The sequence below is a fragment of the Puma concolor genome, chromosome A1 (assembly GCF_028749965.1).
Source record: "Puma concolor isolate L17-30 chromosome A1, mPumCon1.1.hap2, whole genome shotgun sequence".
Classification (NCBI taxonomy): Eukaryota; Metazoa; Chordata; class Mammalia; order Carnivora; family Felidae; genus Puma; species Puma concolor.
This window is the reverse complement of record NC_141667.1, coordinates 30,795,964-30,813,136: the sequence shown is the minus strand read 5'-3', so window position 1 is coordinate 30,813,136 and position 17,173 is coordinate 30,795,964.

The following is a 17,173-nucleotide window of genomic DNA, read 5'->3' as shown; positions in this document are numbered from 1 at the left end:
CCCCTTCCACTCCTGGTTATTTGTTAATATTACATATTTGGGTTCCCTTGTGGTTGACTGAGGCCAGTGACTGACCAAAGAGCATGAGCAGAAGTGGCATGTGTTTCTTTTTCTGAGCCTGACATTTAAATGCTGTTATGAGAGGCACCTGGGTGGCTCAGTCGGTTAAGCATCTGACTTGGGATCAGGTCATGATCTCACAGTTCGTGAGTTTGAGCCCCGCATCAGGGTCTGTGCTGACAGTTCAGAGCCTGCAGCCTGCCTTGGATTCTGTGTCTCCTTCTCTCTCTACCTCTCCCCTATTCACATTCTGTCTCTCTCTTAAAAATAAATAAACATGAAAAAAATTTTAATTAAAAAAAACAATAAATCCTGTTATGAGACCCTCAAGAGTCTCTTTCTTTTCCTGTAGGATGGCAACCAGAAGCATTCAAGATGGTGGTTGTTCTGTCAATGTGGGGTAAGTATGATGGACAGAGCCACTCTGCCAACCCACAACAGACATGTGTGGTAAACGAGGAATATCGCATTGGTTTTTGAGCCACTGAGATGTGGAAGTTGTTTGTTACCACAGCATATCTTAGCCTATCCTGACAGAGAAAGCTTTTATCATGATGAGGCATATTGTGGGCCATGAAGAGAAAGAGAGCAGTCAGCAGAGGCAGGAAGAGTAGCCAGTGTAAAAGCTCAAAGGGATAGGGGAGTGGTAGGAAATAAAGTTGAGGAGGTAATCAAGGGCCAGATCATGTAGAATCTTTGGGGCATTGTAGGGATTTAGGATTTTATCCTGACTCAGGCAGGAAGCCATCAGGAGGTTTTAAGAAGATGGGTGAGGGGCGCCTGGGTGGCGCAGTCGGTTAAGCGTCCGACTTCAGCCAGGTCACGATCTCACGGTCCGTGAGTTCGAGCCCCGCGTCGGGCTCTGGGCTGATGGCTCAGAGCCTGGAGCCTGTTTCCGATTCTGTGTCTCCCTCTCTCTCTGCCCCTCCCCCGTTCATGCTCTGTCTCTCTCTGTCCCAAAATAAAAAAAAAAAAAAAAGTTGAAAAAAAAAAAAAATTAAAAAAAAAAAAAAAAAAAAAAAAGAAGATGGGTGACAGACGGGATCCGGTTTGTGATGTTAAAGGATTGTTTGAGATGCTTTGTGGAGTACAGACCATGGAGGAACAAAAGTAAGATGCAGGGAGACTGGAGAGGTCACTGCAATAATGTACATGGGTTATGGTGGTGACTTGGACCAGGGTCAGCAATGGTGGTGCTGGGAGGACTTGCTTAGGGTCTGGGAGTGAGGGGCCAAGAGAACAGGATTGAAGATGTAATTAGAATGACACCGAGCCTGAAGCCAATGCAGTGGCACCTCTAAGAAGACCAAGCTGTACATGCCTCATGAGGGGGAGGGTTGGAGTGTCATTCTGGACCTTTTCTGCCAGGAAAGTCGCCAAGTAAGAAGAGAGATGCTCCCTCCTGACATCCTAACTTTGTGTAAGGCAAGAGCTAGTGCAGGGGCAGGGCTCTGAGAGAGTCTGCCAGTCCCTGAGGTCTGGAATGCCATTAAAAGTGTGTATGCCAGGCCAGTTGGCTCATGGTCAGGATGAATCTGCCACTGCTCCCTCTGACAATGTTTAGCATAAAATAAAAAATATCGCTTTCAAATGATACCACAAGGAAGATTCTTGAGCAAATATGGCCAAAGCTGCCCTGCAGAATGTTCTCAGAGGCAGGGATTCCATCCACCTCTAGCCTTCTTTTTCCATCTGGTCCTTCCCAGCCTTGCACTGAGGTCCAGCTTGACAATTGCTTTGGCCTCCTCACCTTCCAAACCTTCCCTTTCAACTCCATTCACGGCTTCCTAATTCATCTTCTACACCTCACCCTCCTATTCAAAATTCCTCTCTACCTTCCTGCTGCCAGTCAAATCCCTCAAACTGCCAATCAGAGACCCCACAATTTCTTCCAAACAAATATTTTCTGTAGTTGTTGTCTTTATGTCCCCCAAATCTTCCTTTTTAACTTAACCTCTACCCTTCAGTCACTATGGATGACCTACAGAACTTCAACATACACACTGAGCTTCCTACACTTTCCACAGCTGGCCCCTTGCCCAGGTCTTTCTCTCTGCCGGGAATATGCCGCCTTCTCTTCAGTGCACCAGATTCTCCCCAGCTGGTGTTCATCACCCACTTCACTATGGTCCTGCAGCCAAGCTTCCCATGTGTGGATCACGCTGATGGCATGGGCCCCCTTTCTTGTGTGTATGTGTGCACTAATCTCATGTTCTCTGCTATGTTGAGGGCTCCTTGAGTGCTTGGGCCACATCTGGATCATCTTTGAATCCTGAAGAGCCCTGAGCATATGCTCTCACATGGAACAGAAACTCAACTCAAGCTGCCTTAAACAACAAAAGGGAATTGATTATCTCATGCACCTGGAAAGTCCTGAGGTAGATCCGGTGCAGAACAAGCTAGATCCAGGCTATCAATTAACACCATGTGGAAGACCCCCCTCAACCACTTCACTGTTTTCCATTGTGTTGGCCTCATTCTCAGATTGTCCTTCCCCCACGTGGTGGCAAAGATGTCCAGTGGAAGTTACAGGCTTAGGTCCCACTCTCTTAGATACCCAGTAGAAAGAGTAGTAAGAGTGAGGTAGGGTTTTTTTGGGGGGGAGGGGGCACTTGAGCAGGGGAAGGGGCAGAGGGAGAGGGAGAGAGAGAATCTTAAGCAGGCTCCACGCCCAGCACAGAACCCCACTTGGGGCTTGTTCTCACAACCATGAGATCATGACCTGAGTCAAAATCAAGAGTTGGATGCTTATTGGACTGAGCCACCCAGGTGCCCCATGTAGTGAGTTTCTTACTTGATAATTCCATCAAGGATCTTGGAGGAGATTCTGACTGGCCAACTAGAGCCAGAGCCAGATGCCAATGTGTCAACTGATCACTATAGCCAGAGGGATGGATAACTCTGTCCTGGCCTAGGACATGTGTTTATGTTTGGTGCCAGCTGGTAGGCTGACTTCACTAAACTGTATGGGCTAAGAACATGGGAGGTCAGATGCTGTGAAGGAAATATAGGTGCCGTGACCTGAAGGAGGAATGAGGGATGCTGAGAAGGCAAAAACGACAGATGTCCATGACAGTCATTTTCTGTGATAGCACATTCCAGCAAACAATTTGGCATCTCTTTTTTCAGATTGATTTTGACAACCATCTGCTCAAAGAAATTAAGGTTTCCATCTTGGCTTATGTGCTTGGCCATAACAGCAAGTTCATATGACAATTCAAACAGAACAACAGGGAGTAGGGGGCATTAGTTAGGAAATAACTGGAAGAAATATGAGTATTGGTACTTCAATCTTTTTTACAAAAAATGGAATATTGGATGGGTGTATGGATGGATGGATGCACAGAGGAAGGAAGGAAGGAAGGAAGGAAGGAAGGAAGGAAGGAAGGAAGGAAGGAAGGAAGGAAGGGACTGTTACATTTATTTGTGCCATTTGTCAGATTAAAACCCTGTTATAATGGGCCCCATTAGAAAGTTCAAAGAAGGTTCAGTTAATAGAAAACCCTATCTCAATGGTTTAAATAGGGGCTTATTTATCTCACACAACTTAGTGTTTATGGATATGTACATGGTGTGTGCCACAGGAGTAATTTTTGCAGGCAGATCTACCAATGGATATTAAAATTAGTGGGCATATGGTTGAGATACTTATATTATCTCAAAGTATCTATTCCAAGATATTTATTAATTACAAAGGGACAAATAGTAAATTTACATTGGAGAAACTCAGCAGACACCACCTTAACCAAGTGATCAGGGCTAAGATTACCAGTAATAAGACATACTGATATCATGCTCCCTGATATAAATGAGAAGAATACAACATCACTTCTTTTATTTTTGCCAAAAATGCAAAGCCTCAATCTAGCCTTGAGAAAACATCAAAATCAAATTGAAGAACGTTCTACAAAATAATTGACCAGAAATGTTCAAAAGTGTCATGTACAAGAGAGACAAGTAAAGACAGAAGAATTGTTCCCAGCCTGGGGGAGACTAAGGACATATGACAACTAAATTCAGGTGGGATCTTGGGTTGGATCCTGGAACAGGAAAAAACATTCATAGAAAAACTGGGGAAATCTCTCTTAATAAGACCTGTAGTTTCATTAATAGTATTGTACCAAAGTTAATTCCATAGGTTTCATTATTGCACGCAGTTATGGAAGATGTTAGCATTAGGGGAAGCTGGGTGAAGGATACAAGGGAACTCTCCTCTTATTATTTTGACAACTTTTCTGTCAGTCTAAAATTATTTCAAACTTTAAAGTTAAAAAAGAAAACTGTGTGTTGGTTCTTACTAAACTTATAGACCAGTGGTCACCACAATGCAAAGATTTATAGGATTAAGGCTCAAGTCATACAGATAAGTGATCTTATAGTATGGAGGAAGGAGCACACGCTATGGCCTTGATACTTGTGATGTCTCTAGGTTTAGGCAAATTGTGGCACTTGTGCTAGACCTTGAAAGCATGGGACAAGGGGTGAGAGGACTTCCATAAGGGACCCCAACTGAGCAAAGATACAGAAGTGTGAATTAATGCACATGGCATGTTCTGAAGGCTGCCCAAACTTCTTCCCAGGCGAAGAAATAGACTTTGGGCTCTCACTTGGAATTAGCATTCTGGAATTTCAGGACATGGGAATGGCTGTGGGACACAGAAAAATTGGAGGGGAAAGACAGCATCTTTGGAGAAAGTGTTTTGGAAAAATACATACTGGATATATTTCTGTGTTCAAACACACATTAAAAATAAGAATGAAGTCTGAGACTAAAAGCCAGAGTACACATGTTAGGAGAGAGCTTTTAAGGGCACCACGCTGATTTAGACCAGGATATTGCAGGGCGAATATTCCTTTAGTGGACCAATGAATGATGTGGAGTCAGCCGAGGAGTTGTACTTATCTCAGTCTCATGTCAACCAGACTTCCAAACTTTCTCCAACGTCAGTGTGCACACAGAGCACCCAGGGATCTTGTTAAAATGCAGATTCTGATTCAGTAGTCTGGGGTGGAGCCTAAGATTCTGCATTTCTAACAAGCTCCCAGGTGATGCCAGTGTGGCCAGTCCTCAAACCTTGCTTTGGATAGCAATGATACCGACCACTGGAGATGTCTGAGCTGCAGAAAGACAGCGAAGACAATAGAGAGCTGAAATATGTCCAACACATCTGTGCAGGTTCTGAATACCTTCCTGGCTTTCATGTACAGATAAATAGTCATAAGCAGAGTTAACATGGAAAGCTGAAGAATTTGTCTGAAAAGCCCTATCAGGCAAGTAGCATCAGTTTGAAAAGCAGGTGGTATCTGCCCTCTGGGAACACAGAATCCAGAGGTGAAGCCACGATGCATCTATAACACTGACTATTTTAACCAGTCCATTGAGCCCAGGCCTGAACTACAGACGGATAGCACAGGGCCTCTCAGGGGCAGCAGAGAACCAGCCAGGTGAAGACTCCCTTACGACAACCTCACTGCCACCAATGCCTCTGACCTGGTATGGCCTGGCTGTGCAATATGTCCAGCAAGCTGAGCTCTTTCTCATCCCTTCTTCTGTCATCGCATATCAAGTCTCATTACATACCCTTAACCCTTCTCAGCTCAAACGTCCCATTACCCAAGAAAAGACCTTCCAGCCTTCCCACCAAAATGCACCACCATATGCAAAAATTCAGGAGTTGGGAGGTAAGGAAAAGACCCTTTGACCTCTCCGAGGGACTTACACACTGCTCTTCTATAGGATAGAAGTGATTTCTACCTCCTCTACTTATCAGGCAAGTCAGGAACACCATGGGCTTCTTGCCTAAACAATCAGATTCTGTTCTACCAAATGAGCAGAGTAATGAGTGCTTCCTGCCCACATTGTGGTGACCAGAACACAACCTGTGCCCTCAAGATGTTCCTGGTCAATGGGGAAAGAAGGTCAAGGTAACACTGAATCCGGTGCCAAAGGCTGCAGGAACCCAAAGGAGGAACGCCCTATGGACAGTAGGGGCTGGAAAACTGAGAGATACACCCTGAATAAGGGAGTCTGGTGGCTTCCTCCTGAAGCCCCACCTTCTCCATAAAAGACACCTTAGTGTCTACGTCTCCATGTGGACTGTCAAGACCTTTGGCTCATGGAACTTCCCTGCTATTAGGTGCAGACTCTGTAGCAAATCCTGAAAACTAATTCAGTTCAGCCTCACATGGCACACTGTCTCTGCATTCCCCGTAATTAGAGTCTTCCTTACAACTGCCTTGTTTCTCCCCAGGTCTCTAAATCATGGCCCCCAGATCTTCCTAAGCCCCTTTGCTCTGAGTCTTAGTATTCACTCACTGCCCTGGCTTCAGGGCCCCTACCCAGAGCATGAATCCTGCACCCTGTCAGCCCCAGCACTGCCCTACCCCTTCCTCACCACGCTCCGCACTTTCTGAACAGCTAGGACAAGAATGCCCCCACCCTGTCCCCACCCACCCACCATCGTCCCCAGCATTTGTTTGATCCTCTTCTCATACTGGCTGGTTTGGGGGAACACTTTCCCCTTTCTGCACCCAGATCCTAGTATTTTAAGTCTGTGTCCACTGACATCAGCTGGGGATCAACTATTAGATGGTTGTTTTCTATAAACCCAAACTCATCCCTCGGGTATCTGATGGATAATGTTTTTGAGGTTCATCCACATTGTAGCAGATTTCAGAACTTCATCCCTTCTTATGGCTGACTGATATTCCTTTGTATGTATATGCCATAATCTGTCTATTCATCTGTTGATGGACATTTGGGTTGTTGCTGCTTTGGGCTGTTACAAATAATACCGCTGTGAACATGTGGGTACAGGTTTCTTTGTGGATGCTTTCATTTCTCTTGCGTATACATGTAGGTATGGAATTGCTGGGTTATGGAGTAAAAGTTGAACTTTGTGAGAAACCACCACCGCAGCTGCACCATTTTACTCTTCCTTCCTACCATTGTCATTATCAATATTATAGCAGCTAATATTTATTGGGTGCACAATGGACCAGACACCATGTTCTAAGACAATAGTATGAAGTTGATACTGAAGGAAACCAGAATATGTCACCCCCAAATGGCCCTCTTTGATATAAAAATTATTTTGAGCTAAAGGCAATTAAGAAGAAACAAACTCAGACAAAACTCCTCTTTTTCTGCCTCAAGACAATATATAAATTCTCCTTTTACTGGAGACAGGTTCTTATCAGCCCAGAGGTGGCCCCAGAGGAACCTGCAAATAAATCTTACTCCATCAGTTCCCTCCCATATACTTACCTCCCACAGGCTGCCGCGATGCCTAACACTGCCTTCCTTTGTCCCGTCATTTCTCCAAAGATTTCCAGTTCTTCGTTGAAGATGCCAGATAAGCCAAATTTCTGAGCCACTGCTTTGAGTTACTTTTTGTTCCATTTTCTCCTGCGTGGTATGTGTTGCACATGTTAATAAACTGTTTGTTTATCTCTTGTTAATCTTTTTTTCCCCTTGTTAATCTTTTTGTTTAAGAATCACAGCTGAGGGGCTCCAAGGTAGCTCAGTCGGTTGAGCACCCAACTCTTGGTTTCAGTTCAGGTCATGATCCCAGGGTCGTGGGATGGCGCCCTGAGTCAGGCTCCATGCTGAGCATGGAGTCTGCTTAAGATATTCTCTCTCTCTCTCTCTCTCTCTCTCTCTGTCTCAAATATATAAATAAATAAGAATCACAGCTGAAACCTAAGATGGGTAGAGGTTAAGTTCAGCCTTCCCTACAGTATCATCGTCTTCATTTTATGGATGGGAAATTGTAACACAGTGACTTTCCCAAGATCACACAGGTAGGATGTGGTGCAGCCTGCCTTGGAATACTTAGTATGCACAAATCAAGTCCAGAGTAGAGGTAGCACTTGGGGCACAGAGAGAGGGGAGTTATGGGATGGGCCCATAAAGGAAGGGACCCTAAGCTACATCTTGGAAGATGAGTGGGCATCCACTAGTAGATGTGGGGGAAGAACGTGAGGTCTCAGGGCAGCAGAGAGAACTGAGTGAGCAAAGGCACTGTGCTTTGTGTGCATGAATGTGAGGTGCTGTATCTCCAGCACCTACCTGGTGCCTGGCACAGAGCAGGTACATGGTAACATGTGTTGAGTGAAGATGTTAGAAGGGTGAAGTAAGAGAGAAAGCTGGAGAGCTGGACAGTGTCCAGATCAAAGGGAGCTTTGCCCACCTTAGTGAAGAGTATGTACCTTATCATGTGGGTAACGTGAAGACTTTTGAGGGCAGCATCATAATTATAAGTGTGCCACGGAAAGACCACAGCAGCAACAGTGTGGAGTATGGCTCAGAGTAGATCTGTGTAGAGGCAGGGAGCCCAGTTAGGAGGCGACAGCAATAGCCCAGGAGAAGGATGCGGGTGAAGGTCTGAACCAAGGCAATAATGCACAGGATGGGAAGGAGAGAAGACTAGCATGATGAATGGAAAGAAAAAAATAATCTGCCAGCTGGGTAACAGATTGGATTTCAGGACAGAGGGGGAAGGGAGAAGGTGGGATTGTGACTCATTTCTAGGTTGATGTTTAGATGATGGGACTGATGGAGGGTGGGCACTGGTGGGCACAGTAGATGCCAATGCTTGGTGATGCGTTCTCCACATTGGCTGTGTTGTATTTAGTCTGCATAGGGAATAGGAAGGTGATTGGTAGATGGCTGAGTCCCAAGTTCAGGAGAGAAGGAAGGGGATAGAGAATTAAGTGTTGTCAGTACCCAGGTCATCACTGACACCCCTGGCTGGATGAAACGCCAGGGATATGGGCAGAAGCAGGGAAAGAGGGGCATGGAGACACAGCGCCCTGCAAATGGGCTGGACCTACCACTACCACTGTGCCTTCCCCAATCCACTTAGACACTTACAGCTTGGTTCCTTTTTCTCAATAATGAACTAACCTAAGCTAGTAAGAATTCAGTTTTCCAGTCCAGATCCCACCTTCCTTTCTACCCCCTGCCCCCACACATGTAGTTACATCATCACTTGCTTTCTTTTCCCTTACACATAGAAGATATTTCAAGGAGGGGCGCCTGGGTGGCACAGTCGGTTAAGCATACACCTCTTGATTTTGGCTCAGTTCAAGATCACACAGATCAAGCCCCACATTGGGTTCTGTGCCGATGGCTTGGAGCCTGTTTGTGACTCTGTATCTCCTTCTCTCGGCCCCTCCCCTGCTTGTGCTCTCTCTCTCAAAATAAATAAAAACTTAAAAATAAATTAAAAATAAAAGAAACTATTTCAAGGAATATGTGGGTGCAATTTCTTTGCCATCCTGAGCATCTCATTCATTAACTTGAATTCATCATTTTCAGGCATTGGGGAATATCTGACTACAAGATTCTGTGGAAGAGAGAAAGCTTTCTTTTGCCTAGAAGAAAGGATGTGCCCCTCAAAACGGAATTTGGCGGTAGTGGGAAGAGAGCAGATGCAGATATGGGCAGCGCCTTCGCAAGGAACAGAAGCCCTGGCCTGGGGACTCAGTGCCCCTTGGGCCCTGGTGGCAGGGCTGACTCAGATTCTCTTCCCGAGACAACTAACTGTCTCTCTCTCCCCAATGAGACATTCGATGCCTCTGACTCTGCTCTGTTCCGTCTGCCTGCTGCAAGGAGGGACTGAGCTGGCTCTGCCAGTGAGGGATTCCAAACCTTGCCATGGTGATTTCGCACTGGAAATGAACTAATCCACCTTCTGCTTTCATCTCCGTCTTGGGAGCTTGGGGAGGGTGGGTCTGCCCCTGGACTCGCCCTTGATCTGTGGACAAAATGCAGTGACACAGCCTGTGGGCTAAGTCTCAGCCCTTGGACCTGGGAAAGGGCCTTGACTTCTGCCTGCCTGAGAAGCCGCTGGGGAGCAGACAGCCCTCCCCGGAATGACCTGGGCCCAACCCTTTTTTTTTTTCTTGGTCTCTCTACTTTGATCACCTGTCACCTCTTTCTGCAAACACTCCCCCTTGCTCCTGAGTCTGCCATGAAATTTTAATTTAAATGTTAATAATGAAAAACCATTCTCACTTTACATTTCCCAGTTTAACTTTTTAAAGGATGGTGTTTTTAGACTTTGACTTTCAGCCTGGGAGAAAGGGTACTCATAAAATAACAGTGTTCACAGCTCAGTTAAGTTCCTTAAAGCACCATTTCTGGATATATTTTGTGAAGTTACAGTTTATAAAAACAAAACCTCCAAACGGCTTTAAGAACGAAACCATTTTCAGATTAGCAATCAGGTTAACTTATAAACATTTTCCCCTATTTATTTAATGTTCCCCATCCAAATGGAGAACGTAGTTTGTGCAGAAATGTGTTGATGCTGCTGTGGGAAGGGGAGCTTCCGGGGCCCTGCTGGCCCTTGTTTTTCCCCCCATTTCAGCTCCCCTGACTCTCGCCATGAGCAAGCAGACACATGCACGATGGGCATGGCACATGGGGACTCACATAAAACTAGGAGGGAGCCAACAAGACTGTAGCTAAAATATAATCCACATCAGCTGCAAAAGTGATTTCCCCCTACCTTTTTTTTTTTTTTTAAGTAGGGTTCATGTACAGCATGTAGCCCAGTGCAGGGCTTGAACTCACAAGCCTGAGATCAAGACCTGAGCTGAGATCAAGAGTCGGACACTTAACTGACTGAGCCACCCAGGTGTTCCCCAAAACTGCAACCCCTTTTAACCACAACCCCAGGGCTCATTTTGCCCTTCTGACAACTCCCCATGCCTTTTCCACCCAAAGGTTGGCCTTTTCTGACAGTGTTCTTCTCAACCTTGTTGCTCTAGCATACCTTTGCTATTAGGACAAATAGTATTAATGGAATGCCTTCTGTTTCCTCTGTACCCTAAAGGCACTACCTCATTCAATCCTGAACAAAGTTAGGAAGAGGCCAGGAGCAACCACATTTTACAGCGAAAATCCTAAAGCTCAGACGGGCGCCTGTGTGGCTTAGTTGGTTAAGTGACTCTTGACTTCGGCTCAGGTCATGATCTCCTGGTCAGTCATCTGACACGGCGCCACGCTGGACGTGAAGCCTGCTTAAGATTCTCTTTCCCTCTGCTCCTTTCCCGCTCCCAATCCCCTCTCTCTCAAAACAAAACACCTAAGGCTCAGGGACTTTCCTATCAACCTGGTTAGGGGCACCCAGTTGCTAAGCAGCAGAGCCAGGGTCTAGCCCACGAGAGGCTGACTCCACAGCACAAGCACACTCTTCCCATCTTGCCCTCTGACACTAGGCAGCTTCACCTGAAAGACGGAAAGGTGGGTTACAGATGTCACATCCCCCAAATGAGCAAGGAAGAGAACAAAGAAAACTTTTTCTTCGCTTACAGCCGTGGCTCTCTGGCCAATATATATCTTATCAGAAATGGAAGTGCCCAAGTATTTATTTGTAAGAAGTGCAGAGTAGTACAGTAGGAAAAACATTCACCCAAGAACCAGGAGCTCGGGGGCTCAGGCTTTTGCGCTCGTAAGTTGGGTTGACTTTGAGTATAGGTGTAAATCAATCACACCCTCTGTTCTTGTTTCTTCCTCTGTCAAGTAGGGTAAACAATGCTTACCCTACCGTCTTCTCAAGGCGGCTCTGAGGATCAATGAGGTGATCAAAGTGAAAATTATAAAATGTCCTACAAATCATGTATAAATACACGTTTTTGTATGGATGTATTTACGCCTGACAAAAGAACATTTTGGGATCACTGAATGCATTTCTTAGCTCTGTTCTTGGGCACAACGTTCGATTTCTCTTGGCCTCAGTTTCCCCATCTGTAAAATACGGCCATGAGGTTCATTGAACCCTAAACTTCTTTCTAGCTCTGACCTGCAGCAGATTGATGGCTCTTGCTGATTCCTACCATGCTTTCCAACCAGCCCTTGGTGACTAAGAGAACCCAGAGATGGAGTTCCCTTGCCCAGAACCATCTGCTCTCTCAGCCAAGAGGAGGCTGGATATTACACAGCAAAGGTGTCTCCAAAGAAGTTGAACTGCAAAAAAACAGCAGAATTAAGTTCAGAGAGGAATCATAAAGTTTGTCCCCTCCACAGTGTTTATCAATGGACATTATGCACCACATGGTGGGAATAAGACAGGGTTGAAGGAACAGTCCAGATCAGGAGACAGACTTTAAATATTTTCCCAGGCAATTATTTAATTGGAGTTGTGACATAGAATAAGACTGTTGATCAGGAGATTATATAATGGAGCAGAGGGGTCTCAGAAGGATTTCCCAAGGAAGTGGGAGGAGGGTCTCAAAGGAGGGTCTGGATTTGGGAGAAGGTTAAGAAGAGGTTAGAGGATGTTCCACACAGAAGGAACATCCGGTGCAAAGGTCTTTCAAGGAAGAAAGTTCTTGATATATTTGAGTTGCTGAAAATAAGTTGATTTGGCTGTAATGCTGGTAATGGTGGGGAGAGTGGCATGGTTCCAGATACGGACAGGCACAGATCATTCAGGGTCTTAGAGCTCAAGATGAGAAATTTGGGCTTTATCCTAAGATCACAGAGATGCCACTGGAAGGTTTTAAGCTAGAGGATATTTTCCAAGCAATTGTCCAGAAAGGAAGCAGCAAGTCTACTAGAGGGGTGTAGGAGCAGGTACACCCAAACCAGTCAAGAGGTTGGTGCAGTGGTCAAAGCCAAGAGTGGACAGTGGTTGGGATAGGATGGTGGCCACAGAGGTAGAGAACTGTAGAAGGAGCTGAGAGATACTTAAGAGGTGGAATGCTTGGGATGTGATCATTGATTGAGGGTAGTGGGGGAGATGCAGGGGGGTAATTTATATATACTATACATTCTAATCCACTGGGGCTGCTGGGACCATGAACTCCAATTTCCAGATAAAGAAGGTCTCTGAGAGGCTGAGGGACTTGCCCAGATTGAAGAGCTGAAAAATTAGGTTCCCAGAACTCTCAGCTCTTACGTCATAATTATTTCAGGTAGGTAAAGGCTCTTGTCCCAAGTGACTCATTCTAGGTGCTATCATTACTTCACAGAAAACTCAATGAAGGTCTGATTTCATGTGTACTGAATTCCAACCACACCATGGCAAAGGCCATATGATGAGAAGGGACCAGAGTGAGCAAGTGACATCATGGGCCAAATAGAGCCACTACTCAAACGTGCACCGCAGGCTCCCTACACAATCCCTAATTATAGTTCCTGAGGAAGTGCTGTACAATAACACACTGTACAGAAGCCAATGGATCATTGTCAGTGGGCCAGACGGTCTTTTTAATCTGGGTTGATATTTGGAAGATAATGTGCAACAAGCTCAATGAGGTTTTTGTGGTGGGCTTTTGGCTGAACAGGTCATAAATCTTTCACGTTCCAGAGAAAGGCCTGTCCAGCTTGTGAGTGAACAGGCTCTTCTAAACTTTGGAATTAAAAGTATGCCTGACCTTAAAGCCTTCTCTCCTCATGTCCCAAAGAAAGGGAACACAAAGAGGTCATAAAGTTCACATAAATATGTGTGTATCCTACACGCAACGCGATGTTCACCTACCGCTGCTCCTCCAGCTGCATTGACCCAACGTGGTCTGGCCAAGACAAACAGGGATTTCGTTCCAACTCTTCTGGGTTTAATGACGATAGTTGAGTAACTTCCCTGAAGTCCCCAAACCATAAGAGGCAGGGTCTGGAAACTGCGTGTCTCCAAGCTGAGGGTCATACTGTCTCATAACCACTCTGAGCCTCTGGTTCCTCGTGCACATTGAAGATGGTCTCTGCCTTGCAGCTCAGCTGTGACTGTCAATACCTGGAAAGTGTCTCACACAGGGCGTGGATCGTGGCAAAAGTTCAGCAAATGATCTCTACTAATTCCAGGACGGTGGCAAGAGAGTACATGAAACATTCAAAATGGAATTAAAATGAATGTAAATTATACAAATAGTACACTCTGATTTACCCAGAATGACGGAGACTGACATTTGAGCATCGCATGTACATCGGAGCTGTTATTTAACATAAAGTAATAACACATTTCCCATTCAGCGGCTAAAATTTGACTGGGAATATTTGCTTCACTGTGCTCCCCCTGTGTGACTCATTCATTCATGATTCCCCAAGTCCTTTAAGGTCTTGCTACGCTTGTGATCCTTGAAAGCAGCACAGTTTTGGAAAATGCGCATAATGATGCCAATGCTGTTTCCCGCCTAGGCTGGATTTTGCCTTCCGTTAGTTGATAAACATATATTACTCTTACTGGATTTATTTGCGCCAGATACAGTGCTAGATGCTGGCTCTGCAAACAAATGGAAAGTATGGTCACTGGCATCGCGTAGTTTCCGTTCTAGTGGGGCGGAAGGCCTGGGAGCCCCAGGTCAGATGTGGCGTACTAAGAGCTACAAAAGCAGTAAATTCCGTCGGTGGGAATTCATAACTGAACCCCACCAGGATTTAGTCCCACTGAGTTCCAGTTCGGAGAGACGCAGGGGAGAGGCAAAGCTGGCCTCCTTGCAGCTGACGCAGACCCGGCGAGGGCGGCCTGTTCTCCTCACCTCACCCTACTCTCCTTAGCGTATCACTTTCTATCACCCTATCCTTAGCTCCTGCCACCCAGAAATTTTTCTCCAGATGGGAGGAGGACTGGCAATCAGCTCCCCTCCCTTGTGTAATCGAATATCTCACCCTGAAGATATGCTCAGACTCTCTGGCCTGCACTCAGCCCTCCGGTTTGCAGCATGGCACGAAGCAGCCAGCCAGCCTGCCCAGAGCCCCACCAGTTTCTAATTAAAACAGAACAAGTGTTTCTTTAGACACAGACCGATTTCTTGGAGGAGAAACAGCAGGTTCCTCTAAGGTTGGCCTTCAGGTCTCACACACACATGGGCTGTTTGTGAAGGAAAGGCAAATAGGCTGTTTTTAGAAAGTACAAATGGATGTATTATTATTATCAATTGTCATTTTAACCATACTGCCACCTGACACTGACTACAAAGAACTTAAGTATGTCTCTGGGATGGCATTCAATAGATGGTGGTGGGGGGTGGGGGGGCAGGTGTAGCATTATTTTGATAATGTGTAGGAACCGCAAAAATTAAAAAAATCATTTCCTGTCTCCCTCAGGTTACAAGAATTTACCTAATCCTCTCCATATTGGTCATATCCAGCACCGTGCTATGGAAATGTAAACATTTCTGAAAATAAAACAGCTTTTATAATTAAAAGTTAAAAATAAAAACTCAACCCAAATTCCGAAGCAATTTGTGACTGACCGCATTCCCTGCTCCGGGAGGCAAGATTGCATGGCTCAGCCCCAAGGCCACAGACTTCATCACCTGGAGGCAGGGGTATTATTCAAACTGCTGAACAGCCATCTTGGTGCAGGCAAGGACTAACTGGCAAACGGATGCGAGAGTTAGCACTGGAGCAGGGAGCCAGAGACCCTTGATGTCAGATGGGACCTCTTTATAGCCAGGTAGTCGGGAAGAACGTTTGGGGGTGCTGTTGGAAAACGTCCCCCAACTCCCTCCAAGCAAGAAGGGTGTTAAGGGAGCTTAGAAAAGCTATTTACCAGTAGAATAGGAAGATTTCACCAATTTAGCAACTGGCTCCGGTGGACCCCTCAATCCTGGCTCTGCCCAAAGGGAACAGGCAAGAACGTAAATGAGGGAACAAGTTGGCTGAGGGGTGTCTGCCCTGAAGCGGCAGACATGACTTCATCCTAGCTAATTGCTGCTAGACCCTCTGACTTCTCAGAAGCTAAAAATCATGGCAATGATTTTTAAAATATAATGTTCATCATGGCGAGTAATGAACATTAAAAAAATAAAGCCATGTGAGACAAACTAAACAGATCAGCAAGTGACCATTTTGTGACCTGTGATGGACAGTGATCTAGGGGATCAGAGCCACCTGTACCCATGACCTCCACAGAAACATGAACTCACCAAGTTGCTCCAAAAGCCAAAATCTCCCCCTACCCTGAAGCCCCTGCCCTGGTTCAGGCCACCTTGTGCCTCACCTGCATCACCACAACAGACCAAACTGGTCCTCCCACAGCACCACGGACATTCCCTTCCTCTTCTACTTCTTTTTTTTTTTTTTTAATTTTTTTTTTTAACGTTTATTCATTTTTGAGAGACAGAGCGAGACAGAGCATGAGTGGGGAAGGGGCAGGGAGAGAGGGAGACACAGAATTCGAAGCAGGCTACAGGCTCTGAGCCATCAGCACAGAGCCTGATGCGGGGCTTGAACCCACAAACTGCGAGATCATGACCTGAGCCGAAGTCAGACGCTCAGCCGACTGAGCCACCCAGGCGCCCCAACATTCCCTTCTTCTAAACCTACCACCTCCTCTTGTAATGACTTGTCTGCCTCACCAAGAAGTTCTGTCTTTTTGTTGCTGTGTCTTCAGGGCCTAGCATAGAGTTTGGCACCTGTTTCACAGAAACAGGAAGAAGAGAGGAAGGAAAGAAGTTTTTGTTTTGCTATTTTCAGTTCCTTTACTATTATGTCAAACAGTAACACCTAATGGTGATACATGGTACTGCAACCCAGCTTTATTTAACTTGGAAGATGCTCACCCAACAGAAGAGGAAATAAATAAGAATATGACATTTAAATACTTTATACTGTAAGAGAAAGGCCCAAATTGAAAGATGCAGGAAAGGCATCTGGAATAGTCATGATCACCATGTGAACTCTTTCTTTTAAATTCAACTACTGAAGGATTTTTTTTTAAGCTTATTTATTTATTTTAAGAGACAGAGACAGAGCATGAACAGATAGGGAGAGAGAATCCCAAGCAAGCTCCACACTTTCAACAGGGAGACTGATGTGGGGCTCGAACTCACAACCCATGAGATCACGACCTGAGCCGAAACCAAAAGTCGGACACTTCACTGACTGAGCCTCCCAGGCACCCCACTGAAGGATTTTTTAATCATAAAAAAATAGTGCCAATTCCTTAACATGTTTTTTAGCAAATTGAATTTAAAGTTTAGAAAGGTAGTCTATAGCCATTTCTCCTATAATATTTCATTCCTGAAATTTATGTATTTTTCAGTTCTCAGGAGCTGCTCCTAAAAAGAGACAGTCCTCACTTCCCAACAATGTGAATATACTTAACAGAACTGAACTGTACACCTAAAAATGGTTAAGATGGCAAATTTTTATGTTCTG